Source organism: Zonotrichia albicollis, chromosome 3 (assembly GCF_047830755.1).
Source record: "Zonotrichia albicollis isolate bZonAlb1 chromosome 3, bZonAlb1.hap1, whole genome shotgun sequence".
Taxonomy (NCBI): domain Eukaryota; kingdom Metazoa; phylum Chordata; class Aves; order Passeriformes; family Passerellidae; genus Zonotrichia; species Zonotrichia albicollis.
In genome coordinates this window covers 103,174,010-103,185,041 of record NC_133821.1, presented here as the reverse complement: position 1 = coordinate 103,185,041, position 11,032 = coordinate 103,174,010, and the positions used below count along the sequence as shown (strand labels likewise).

General features: G+C 44.8%; 1 long non-coding RNA gene across 1 annotated transcript in view; it reads right to left on the bottom strand.

Annotated features, from left to right (window-relative positions):
* Nucleotides 1–5,869: 5,869 nt before the first annotated feature.
* Nucleotides 5,870–11,032, bottom strand: part of LOC113459145 (uncharacterized) — a 41,336-nt gene continuing 36,173 nt past the window's right edge. The window contains exon 3 of the long non-coding RNA XR_003380070.2: nt 5,870–7,425. This is a non-coding gene — a long non-coding RNA (uncharacterized LOC113459145). The remainder of the gene's footprint in view (nt 7,426–11,032) is intronic.

Genomic DNA, 11,032 nt, shown 5'->3' with positions numbered 1-11,032 from the left:
TCCCCCGTGCCCGCCCGCCCTCCTCGCCGGCGACGGGAGGAAAAAGGCATTTCGAAGACCACGGAGGAGCCGGTGCCTTCCAGAGGAGCATCCTGCTTATAGAGTACAACTTGGGTAACCGCGGAGCCGTAAAAATGACGTGGAAGACAAGCATATTATATAAACATACCCATATATTTTATTTGCATTTTCTTTCAAATGGAATTAATGCATCTGCTTGTTTTTCACCTGTTACGTACATACACGAACATATAGTTATTATTTAAAATGCATATAGATACTATATGAATATCGGTACTATTTCAAGACAGATACTATTTAAAACATATACATACTATTTAAAACAGACTAAGCGCACACACTCGATGCACGCAGCAGCACCCGGGGCCGCCACCGCCCCAGGGCGCAGCCCGCGCACGCCAGCGCGGTATGGACGGCGGGTTGCGCGCAAGGATGCAGTGCTTGGGGACACGGGGGGGTCATGGACGGTGTTGCGTCACCGCTCGCAGTTTTGTGACGCGCGGCAGGAGGGGCTAATGGGGGAGCGCCACGACGTGACGCGCAGCTCCCTCAACTGAGCACTTTGCCTAAAAGGGGGGGTGGGCGACACAGCCCGACGGGGTTTACTTTCCTCTCCTCCCATTTTTAGCCCGCCCCCCATCTTCTCCCGGCCCGGGATGGGGTTAGAGGTGTGGGGCTGCCCGGGAACCCCCGCACCCGGCACTCCCCCTCCCTCCGCACACCCCGGGCGGGTGTCCCGCCGCGCTGCGCCCGCCCCGTCGGGGCGCTCCCGGCCGGCGCAGCGCGGGGCACGGGCGCCCCCTGCCGGTGCCGCGGGGCGGGGGCGGCTCGGGCTTTGATCCATAGCCCACATTCCCCATGGCTTCATTGCCTTCGTTCCCTGTGTGCTCCTCACGCCGGGGCATACACGGAGCGGGGTGACTCCGCCCTGTGCCCCGTCGTGCGGCACCGTCGCCCCCTCCCCGTGCCGCTCTGGGGGCGATAAAAGTGTTTGTATTGCTCCGTGTCAATGTGTTAAAGGAAAAAAAAAAAAAGAAAGTAGAAAGCTTTTAAAATACGAACGTGTACAAGGGACTGCAGCTTAACAGCAGAAGCAGAACGTTGTACGTCTGCCAGCATATTGAATAGGGTTTGCCAGCTTATTCCTTTATATAAAATAAACATTCAGAGTAAGCGGGCGGCCGGCAGGGGAGCCTGTGGAGGGGCTGAGGGGAGCCTGCAGCGGCCTGCTGGGAGCCTGGGCCGCTGGCCGCACTGGCTCCTGGTGCTGGGCACAGCGAGCCCCCACTGTCCCCATCTCCTCACACCGACCTGCATCCCCAAGAAAGAGAGGGGCACTGCTCGTCTCCCCCGGAGCCCCTGGGGCCCGGCCGGTGACAGCCGAGGGCAGGCGCCCCCGGGGTCCCACCACGGGCACTGCCTGCCTGCAGCACTGAGGCGTCACTGCCCTCCCTGTGCAGCTGGGAATGTCGGAGAGGTTAAAACATAACCCCATTCCCAGGCTGGCATCACCCAGGTGAACCACAGTTCACTAGGGCACACGATTTAATCTTTCGAAAGGGGTAACTATGGCCCTATTTATAAGCAAATTGTCATTATCAGTAATCAGCTGGATTACTGATTGCTAGAGCAAGGACAAAGATCAGACTTGGAGTCTCATCGCATATTAAGCAAGGCCAGCTCCAAGAAACTGAGACAATTTCCTGTCTGGGAGTAACCAGCATTTCATTTAACTTGTGTTTCTCAGCATGTTGAAATGAAATTTTAGCAGTATTTTGTATACTGCAGAATGTACCGGTGCATTCACTACGCTGGTCAGTAGGATTTAATGCTATTTTGTGTTGATCTTGTTTCATTCCCCCATGAAGTGTGACTTTTGACCTCTTTTAAGTTGCTATCATTTGCCCACTTGAAAAATGGGCAGAAGTTCATAGTGGAGAACACTGATTTACTAAAGGCAAGGTGAATGCAATCTCAGAAGGACGAACTTTACACTGCTGGGTTTTGCTAAAGGAGAAGGGCTAGCCCTGTCCTCACCTCAACCTCCCTTTCTCAGTGTAAGCACCTGCAAATCACCTCCCACTCACTGAAAGAGAGGAAATAGTTTTCAGTCAGAATCACTGCATTCACATTTTCTCAGTTCAGAAATGTGCAAAGGATGGTAATCATTACACTCTTTGTATAGATTAGGAATTATTTGGTCTGATGTGCAATCCTTTTCACTTATCTTCCCTTAATTAATGGACACCAGATAAAGGGTATTTTTTATATATATATAAAATAAACTGTGTAAATAGAAGAGAAATAGAACTCTATCAGTTCTTTATCTAAGGTATATACTCATTATGGATTTTTTGCTCCTCTGTCCTACTTGAATGTGAAAGCCCTCATCACTTTAAATTAGTAGAAATCATTAGGAATTGTAACAAGAAATTAAATAAGGGTGAATTACATTATGAGAAACTTAGAAATATTTGTATGAGTTACAGAGATAATTCTAATTACAACTGATACTGGTAATGCTGCTGCTAATAAAAACATATATTCAGGTCATGAACACGCTCTGTCCCTTTAATGACAAACTTACTTTTGGAAGGAAAAGGTGGGGGTTTTTAAATTGTCAGTGTGAGCAGTAATTCTTTGACAGAATTTTGATTGTATTACTCACTCAGGTTGTTTGTGCTGCCCAAGCAATTAGTAGGAGCACAAGATGTGTAATGTGAATCATGTCTTTCTGTATGTTCGCACAATATTTTTCAATTAGTCCCTTCATTCCCACCCGTACTCTCAGTCCTGCTCTAGAACAAATGAAAATTAATAGCAACAAATGTGTTTCTCATGTATGCATTTGTGTATATTTGCCTAATAAAGTCCTCAGTGTGAGCTCTTCATTCAGCTTGGCCACGTAGCAGAGTGTGTACTCTCCAGGTGAGCTCTGCTGAATTTAGGAATTTATTGACTGAACCACATCAGCTGTGACTGTAGGGTTGTTCTGCCTCCCTTCTGCCCGAGTCATGGTGCCTAAAACAGGAGCATGCTCTTTCTGGCAGAAAAAAGAGCCAGAAACTGTGACTCCTCGTCTGTGCCTAGTCTAGGAATTGGCTCCTGTTTGGTGCCCAGCGGGGGAAAACTTCCAGTTTAGTTTTTTCAAAGAGGAATTGAGTTGGTGTGACAGCTGTCTGCCAACATGTGTTACCTACAGACAGTCAGGGGATTCACTTCTGAGCAGAAACACTACTTCAGTCCAAAAATTAATGTTAACTCAGACAGAGGTGTTTGTTTTTTGTTAGAAACCTAACAAATATCACTGCTGCTGTCATTACTACGCATTAAAAGCAGCAGCCAGGATTGGTTTGACAGGAATTCCAAAAAACAGCCTCGGAAGGAGTTCAGAAAAAAAGATACAGCACAATTGTAGCACAATTGTGTCATGAAAACTTTGGTAATGTCATTCCTCCTTTCCTTTATTTTTTTCTTAATCCTTCTATTAACAGCAGTTATTCCTGTTGGAGAGACAAACAGCAGGTACCATCATGTTGATTTTCCCTACATCCTTTTGACAATGTTAAAATTGCAAATGGATGTTTCAGAATAATAAAAAAGAAGTAGTCTGCAGCAAGATGGACATCGAGAGCCCCATTTTGCAGGTGGGTGAATGTGCAGTGTGCCAAGTGTGGATGAGCAGGCTGTGCCAGGGGAGCCCTGGGGCCCCTCGGCAGTCCTGGCTGCAGTGGGAATGCTGGCGGGATACAGCAGCACTGCAGCTTCCCACCCAGCCCTGGCACAGCAGCTCTTTCTGTCTCTGCTCACAAGTGCCTTAGCACAGCTGGCTTGCCCTATCTCAACAGAGGCCAACGGCAGCTGAAACACTAAAAATCAAGTCTTGACCTAAATTTTGTTCTCTGTTGAGATGGAAACACATTGCTGGGCAGCAATCACCGGAAAAGTTCTTTATGTTATTCACTGTGTTGCTACACAATTATCTTGCCGGAAACAACAGCTATAGGACTGAAGAATATTCATAGTTGTTCTCCTCCCAGATAGCACGTGAATGTATCAGCTCAGCTCCAGACACCAAATTTCAGGAGAATGCAGGCTGCTGTGCCCTTTTCCCTCCCTCCTCATCACCCCATGCACAGCTGCTGGCTCCATCCCACTCGCCCCTCTGCTCGGCTGAGCAACCCACCGGGGTGCTGAGTGTGCACAGCTCTTCTCTGCTGCTTGCTGCCCCCGACCAGAGCGTGGGCAGAGCTCAAGGAGCCATCAGCCAACAGGACAAAAGTTCAGAGATCTTGGCTTGGGTGGGAAATCCTGGGAACTAACACAAAGTCATCAGATTCGAACAGAGCCCAGCCTCACACTTGCATCAGACATCGACAATCTGAAAATTAGTTTCATGAAAACAGTAAATGGACACTTGCTGGAAATACCTTTGTGTGCCAAAAGGATATTGCTGTTACTGACAATAGCACAGAATAAAGTACCTTCAAAATAAACTCTTAAGGTGTTGTCTATAAAAGACACATTTGCAATCAATTCCAAATTTTGTTTGATTCATATCTTTCCTCAGAATTAGTTTGGGCAAAGTTTGAGCATGGGTGTGGAAGCAGAGCTCAAAGTCTGTTTTTGTAGGGGTTTTCTTGTTTTGGGGTTTTTTTTTTGTTTTTAGGGCTTTTTAGGGGAGGGGGGTTGTGGGGGTGTTTTTAGTGGTTTTTTTTTTGTTATTGGTATTGTTGTTATTTGATTTTTGGGGTTTTTTATTTTGTTTGGGTGTTTTGTTGGTTTTTTTTTTCTCACAAAAGTATTCAAATCTGATTTTTTTTTTTCCCAAGGGCTTTGTCTTTCTCTTGCATGCATGCACAAAGTAGTCTTCTGATACCTTGATATTCTATAGTTCACAATGATTTATTTCCAAAATTTATTTCCATGTTTGACATTTTGTGATGGAGTAATCAATAATAGGAATCAGAACTAGAATTATCAACTGCTGGAGTAGTCAATACAAAGGTACTTTGAATAAAATGAAAATCAGAGATACTAGAAAATGGTCTTTCAAAGATAAATGAAAGAAATCTTTGTGCTTTCAAAGTACTTCTCTTTTATTAGTTTCCTTCTGCCAGATTTTACTGGAAAGATGTTTTACTCATCCTGGGAAAATAGTCAATGTTTGGACTAAATACTGTGATGTTTTGAAAAGGTGCAGTTTGAAGAAGGCCAAATTATCAGAATTTTCTGATGGGCCTGCCAGTTGCTTTTTGCAATGCTGCTGAGAGCGTGTTAAATGAAATAGTATTATTCAACATGTGCATTGCTGCAACAGCCACTGGCCAAGTCAAGAGATCAGGGCACCAAAAGGTTCATCTATCAAAAGACCTATTCCTGCCTCATCTAGGAAATTCACAGCCTAAATAAATTGTATTACATTGCATAACTTATATTAGACAAACCCATCAGCATTTGCTCTTGAGCAGGATTTTTCAGAGCTGGTGCTGAAACAGAACAGGAAATGGCAAACCTCTCATCTCCTCCATGCCAGGCTGGCAGCCATCCCAGCCTGCAAAGCACAGGATGGTGTGGTCCTGTCAAACCCTTTTTCTCTAGGTCACCTGCATAAAAAATAGCCATGCTCTCAGGTTCAGTTATGTTTTACACCCAGATATTGTTGTGATTTTGCCCATGTTGGCCTTTGGGATTGAAATGCGATAAAAATGAACTACACAAGATCTTAGATATTCCTAGTCCTATGGAAGTCAAGAATAAGACTTTCTTTTTCCTTTTTCTTTTTTGCTTTGTTTGTTTTTTTTTTTTTTTTAAGAGGCCACATTTTTCATTATTGTGTAGAAGAGTTTAAGGCCTCAGTATTTCTACCCCCATAGGAAAGACACCCCTGCAATGTTTCATGACTCATGCTTTCATGCAACCCCATTTGCTTCTGACTTGTAGGATTTTATGCTGATTTTACTTTTTCATGTTTTGTTTACCCTACAATGCATTAAGCTCACGTGGGAATACTCCAGTGGATTTCAGCATTCCGCCTTTTTTGGGGGGGGAGATGAAGAAACTTGTCATTTCAGATTTAAACAAGCTGTTCTGCTTTTGGAACAGCAAACTGAAGAGTGAAAATACTCAATGTGAACTAACAGAAATTGGGTTACTCTTCATTGAGACAGAATAGGTTGCACAGAGTCATAATGTAGTTTCACCTACTACAAAACAAATGCTGCTTTAACAAGTGCTTTCAGTGCCAGAATTATGACTCCTGATGGAGTCAGGACACCTTTCAGTCTAGATTGCAGTCCATGAGTGCTGGAAATTAATAACTGGATTACCACTGAAAATGTGGTTTATTACCCGATTAACCTCACTGTAAAAATGTGCATTATATTCCTAGTCAGAAGTCAAGTTTGCACAAAATGGGAGTGTTTGCATTGAAATTTGCTGTACACTGAGATTACATGCTTATTCCCAGAATGCTATTCTTAGCATCTATAAAAAAGTGAAATATAATCTCCAGATTTGATGCTCCTCCCATTAAACTGCCTGTTGAAGTAATACTGACAAATACCTGCAATAGAGGCACAACAAGAATTCTTTAGTTGTGATTCCACATGGCTTTTCATCTCATCCAAGTCTGCTGAAGGTAGCATGCTGCTCTTAAATAAGGTTGCCTATCTCTAGCTGTTCCCAGGGAGGCAAAATGTGCTAGTTTAGAGCCAATATATAACCATTGCACATAGTAGAGCAGATTTTGGTTACCTAGAGTTCTGTGGATGCATTTTTTGGCTTAAAGGCAAAGAATCAAAATGCCATGAAGATGAAAGAATGAAACCCTACATGTTAGGATTGTGCAGGTGGGAACACAACCAAAACTCTGTGTAGCAATGGACCTAAAAGGTGTGAGAGCACTCATCCAAAGAAGCAAAGAGCTGGAGAGTATCACACTCTGTTTGTGCATCTTACAAGAGATGACTAGGGGAGCTGATGGCTGGAAAATCACAATTTGTGTCAGATGTCTTAGCATGCAATAACTTTGCTGGTGCCCATGGAATGCCACCATGCTGGGCCAGTGACCTCTGTCATTGTACCTGAATCCTGATGCTGCCTTGGCTTTTCCAGGATTGTGAGATGTCAGTAGGCAACCATTCTTAATCTTAATAGACATGCAAAGTTGTCCCTTTTTCTGTTTTTTGTTTTTCTTCTTCTTAATCTTTTCTTCTTTCCCCACCACCAATGATTCTCAGCTCTCTCTATGCTGATGATGGCAGCTGGAGCAAGGACCTGGTTTGGAATTTCACTGCTCTCACAAACAAGAATACAGTGATATACTTTGCCACAGCACCAACAACAACACTCCTTTCTTCTTCCTTTTCTTTCACAGGAAAAGCTGCTTCTTCATACCAGGCACTGTTTTGGTACATGAGGTTCAAAGAGCAAAATGATGACAGAGATGAGTTTAGTCAGAATATGGAGAAAAAATGAACTAGGCAATTTATCAAGTACATTTCAAAGCAAAAGCAGAGTATTAAAACAAACAAACAAACAAAACAAAACAAAACAATCATTTTTTTATCCCTAATTACAAAGGAAACCATGTCATGGGTGCCAAAAAAAAGAGGTTGTTTTTTTCCCATGGAGGATTTTTCCTTCAGGAATGTGAAAATTATACAGAATAGTACCTTAGGCAGCTTATTTTGTAGCAGTATGCCCTGCCACCACCTCTTCCCAACAGAAGGGAAGAGAGCCACCTCTGATGAGGAGAAGGCTCCAATCTGTGTTGCCAGTTCTCTTGCTGAGACCCTGCAGGATCCCGGATAGAATGAGCTGCATCAAGAGCCATCGCCTACCACAGCTGCAAGTTACCACCAGCCTTTGTGCAATGCAAGCCAAGGACCCTGGGGCTCCTTCAGCCCTTCCTGAGCACCACCAGAGCATTGCCAGCCCTGTTTACTGCTGGGAGGGATGGGCAGTGGCACAGCAGCAGCTGCAACCCAGTTTTAGCTCAAAGACAACTACAGACTCTTGCTGTGCAGATGGGAGAGTTGTTGCTTCCCTGAGGAGGAGCTGCCAGAGCACAGAAGTCTTGACTGAGCTGTGCTACCAAGACGTGGGTCTCACTGCCTTTGAGGATCTCAGAAACCAGCAAGGCCCAGGAGCCAGGAGCCTTTCCCTGGCTGGGAAATGACCAGACCAGCTCCCACATCCAGCTCCCACTGAGTTTGAAGATCAGCTGCTGCCCCCTTCCCAAGAGGCAGGAGCAGCCTCTTTCTCAGAGCAGCAGCTCCAGCTCCTCAGTCCTGCTGAGCTCAGCAATAGCCCAGCTGAGCTCTGAACTGTAAGCTGGCTTTGTGTGTGGATAAAAATAGTGCGGCACAAATAACATTTACACCAAAATAAGGGCAACTGTCACATTTATGCTCTTTTTTTTTACTGTGAAGCCCTCACAAGGATAAAAGGTCAGAGACTAGAATTCCAAGTGCAAAAACTCTCTTAGTTGTAGCACTACAGAGTCGTTTTCACTCTCTTTTTTTTTATTTTTCTGGACAGGTTCCTTGGACATGCAAACCTTTTGGTGGGCTCTCCTAAGGAGTGAGGAGGAGTCATCACAGTGTGTAATCTCAGCACAGCACTGGGATTGCAAAAAGGCACTGAACTGGGAATGGAACCTTCCTTTCCGGCCCTGATGTTTAAATGTTGCCCATCACAGTGAAAATCCTCTAAGCTTATCTGAGCCAAAATGCAGAGAACAGTTTGTGAAATTTTGTCCTTCTGAAATAGAGCCCTGAGCTTGCCTCCTACTCCTATCAAACCTAATCTTATCCTGAGCAACAGCCTCAGCTCCCTTGCAGTCCAGACTCCTCCTCAAGTCTTTTTCCCCAACATTAAGAAATTTCTTGTGATTGTACCACTATGCATCTGAAAGTGCTGTCAAGGGTTACTGTCCTGCAAGGTGACCTGGAAAATGAAACCAGAGTGACTGGTGTGGGAATATTATAAGTCTATTCCTTGTTCCTCTGCTGAAGAATAGTCTTTGTTTTCAAAATTAACCCCCAGAGGTTCTTATTTATCAGCATAACTTTTGTTTCATTTGCCACTGAATTCCAAATATTGCTTTGTCCTGGAGACCTGTTGTACTAATGCAGAGCCTCAGAGAAAGATTTATATTCCACATGGCAAATGTTGCTATGATTCCTACTAGAATAATAGGGGAAACATTTTGGCTCTACATACAGAAAATTTCATGAAGAGACAATATGAGCTTTTACATAGAAGACCCCACAAACAGCCCTGGATTCTTTCTAGAGGCGGTGTGCAGAATTGCACCATTGCAATTGCACCACAGAATTGCATGTGAGAGGGTTGATTCCCCATCAGTGTCTTCCCAGCAATCTGAGGACATATTTTTGGTAGGAGTCTTGTGTCTCTGGCGAGCCCACTGATGAGGCAGCTTCACATGAAGAAGCTCCCTGTGGTAGGTGTTGCTGTGCCAGCCATCCAACATCATAACCCACAGCAAGGGAGCAGAGGTGCATTATTCCTTTTCTGCTGCTCACATCACAGTGTGCTCACTTGAGGCAGATAATACATTTTTATCTGTCTGTGATTTTAATATCCACTCCATAATTTACAGCTCTTTGTTGCTCAGAACAATTGCACCTTGATTGCTGTTAAGCACCAGATGCCCAATAAACGCTGGTGTTGCACACATCCTTCCAGCATCTATCTTAAACCACATCATCTTTATTAGTAAACTAGCAATCTCTTAAAAGCAGCCAATCCCCTGCAGGCAAACTCACTTGGTGTTCCTGTTAATCAAAGTGTGCAGCTTTTCATCGCTCACCACCTTCCACACCTAAATTTCACTCTTACAGAAGCTCAGTGTTTAATTACTATCCACACTTGCCCTGGTTGTGCCCAGAGGCCAAAGAAGCCCCGTGTCATTCTGTGCCAGTCCTGTGAAGAGCCAGGGGCACTGGCATTCCCCATTGCATCTCCACTGACCCCGTGACAAGTCAAAGAGAAGCCCAAAGCAGGGCAGGTGAGCAGGCAGATGGAGGGAGAAGCCCTGAGGCTTAGGAGAGTGGGCTGCACAGAGAGGCGGTCGCCAGGAGCAGAGAAAACCCAGATCTAGCTGAGGAAAATACCAATGCCATTTCTGCTTTCACGGCAGCTGCAACTGCTCCGCCAGCTTTCATCTCTGGCTGCCTCCTCCTACGTTTTCTGTCCCACGGGCGGCGTGCCGGGGGCTGGGATGGAAGTGCCAGGAGCCTTCTCGCAGCGCTTCCAGCAGCTACTCCACTCAGCAGTGGTTGCCTCTGGTTGTTTACATGCTCATGTGCTAAAGGCACAGAATTACCATGTGCCCTCCGAAACACCACACCTGGGGAATGCACAAAACCAGGGATGGGCAAAACTGCTCCCTGCTAACAACTGCATGGGAGTAGTGGGACAAAAACACAGCCTGGAAATGATTTCACCATTTTGCCTCTCACAAACTGTAATCCTGAGATGATTTGTTTTTAAGGAGTTCTGGCATTACTCCAAAGGGCTGCATTTTCCAGAGATGAGCTATCCATTTCCTCTGGTCTTTTTAACATGGCTGCAGCTGAACTTTTAAGCCAGATTATCCCAATTTACCAGGCATGAGATTATTGCTGGTGTGCAAAATGAGGCGGAGAATTAAAAATAACCATGCCAGTAAGTGTGCAGTCAGTTGGTTTTAGGCTTAGAGGTTTATATGTCTTTTGGAAGTACATGAGTTCCAGAATAGATTGTTCAGTAAGTCTGTGTGGTAGGGAGCCACGCAGAACTGACTCCTTTGATTTTCACAGATCATCTTAGGATATAGAAACATGAAAAAACACCCAGGCACTCATTTTAGAACTGAATAGGTCAGTGCTTTAACTGCACATGATGAAAGCCAGAAGTGTACTTGAGTATACTTAGCTCAGCTTAACTCAAAGTAATTGTATTGTGCACGTTAGGCTGTATCATACAGTGTAGAATGTGAAGT